Source organism: Lathyrus oleraceus, chromosome 5 (assembly GCF_024323335.1).
Source record: "Lathyrus oleraceus cultivar Zhongwan6 chromosome 5, CAAS_Psat_ZW6_1.0, whole genome shotgun sequence".
In the NCBI taxonomy this organism is placed as follows: Eukaryota; Viridiplantae; Streptophyta; class Magnoliopsida; order Fabales; family Fabaceae; genus Lathyrus; species Lathyrus oleraceus.
The window spans coordinates 545,183,304-545,185,289 of NC_066583.1; positions in this window are offsets into that span (position 1 = coordinate 545,183,304).

Sequence of the window (1,986 nt, forward strand, 5' to 3'; positions counted from 1 at the left end):
TAAGTCCAACGATTGGCATTCGGTTTCCCGTGTGTGTTTGTTTGTTTGGAGTCTGACGTAAGTCCAGCGATTGGCAGTCGGTTTCCTGTTTGTGTTTGTTTGTCTGGAGTTGGATATAAGTCCATTGATTGGCATTCCGTTTCCAGTTGTGTGTTTCGCTTGACGTCTCAGCGTCTCTGTTTAGCGTTTTGTTTGGCGTGTGTTAGCCGAGCTACGAATGCTCTGATTCTTCCTCTGGTTAGAGAAGATACGTATGCATAGGATGCGACATCCTAGCGAGAACGTTTCCCGTTTCCCCGAGCTACATCGACTCTGATGTTTGTGTCTAACAAACTATGTAGGCCCAGGATGCGACATCCTGCCGAGTCACCTTCCTCCGTCTCCTTTCCTTGTTTATTCCAGCTTGTGCAGTCTTGAGCAGTTTTATTTAGCAACCTTTCTTCTATTCTTTTGAGCGTGGATCCCGTCGAGTACGATGGATGCGTAGGGGTGCTAATACCTTCCCTTCGCATAACCGACTCCCGTATCTAGCAATCTCTGGTCGTGAGACCATTCCTTTCCAGGTTTACTTCGAGCGTTTCCTTTCCCTCCTTTGGGATAAATAATGCACGGTGGCGGCTCTGTTTCTTTTTCCCGCCGGTTTTTTCGCGAAATGTAACAGCTGGCGACTCTGCTGGGGAATAGAGAAGTTGACCTCTTGCTGGTCCGTCTTCCCTAAGCGAGTCAATCCTAGCGCTCTCTAGGATAGTTTTGGTTGCTCTTACTGCTTTATTTATTGCATTTTGTTTATTATGATGTGATTGTATATATGTGTATTATGTGTTTGCATGCATCATATTATCATTGTGCTGGCTGTGTATCTGTTTCTCTGTTGGGTGGGGAGTTACAAGAGGTAAAAGGCCCAATACCCAGGCTATGAGTGAACTCTAGGATACCTAGGAATAGAGTGATTCATGGGAAGCGGGTGGTATAGCGCCACTTAGCGGAACATGGTATCACGAGCAATTCAGATCCTGATGGGGTATTATCGTTGCATACATCTGGTGTGTACATGATGATATACTTGAAAGGGTTGTTATCCTGCGTTTCTCTTGACCTTACCCTGGCCTAGATGACACCCATGAGTGGGGCGGGATTGAATCATTTACAGGTACTGATGGTGACTATGGATCAGTTGGACTTATGGGCATTTATTTCTGACACGCCGGAGTTCTGTCCGTGATATCTATCAACGGGTTCCGTTTATTTCGGATCCCCGGGTCGATGAGAGTACTCGTTCAGAGGATCTGGTTGTCATCCATTCAGTGGATGTTCCTGTGATGATGGTGGTATATCCCCGGTTCCGTTTATTTCGGAACTTCTCAAGTTGGACTTATGGTTACTATGGCCCTCAGGTGATTGTAACCGATTCAGAGACCGGACCAGTATGATTGATACTCAGATGGCTTGGAAGATGGCACAGTGACTTGCATTCAGGCATTGGCATCATTCCCATTCTGCATTCATATGCATCCAACCCATGTCTATCCGTACTTAGGGTCCATTTTTGATTGAGATTCTAGTTGAGAGACATCTTGATGTCAGAATGTTATGGTTGAAATATTATCCGTCTTGAGGAAGCCCGAATCAAAGGACCGAATGTTCCTAGTACGGATAGACATTGCATGTGTGAGTCATATTAACCTATTTGCTGTTTTGTAGGTGTCAGTATCTAACCGGTGCACATAGCTCTTCCGCTCAGATATCCTGCCAGACTCAACAAACCCGGACTGATGTATCCACCCAACGCCGACATTCTCGAATTGAAAGAGATGATGAGGGAGTTGTTCAATGTCGTGCAAGGGCTCGCCTTGGGGCAGAAAGCAATGGCTGAGAGGTTGGAGAAAATTGAAAACTGGCTGATGATGGAGAAAACGCCAGGGAATGCTCCGTCGACCGGAGTAAAGAAGCCCTCTGGCAATGGTCAGCACAAGAAGGAGGTTGAAT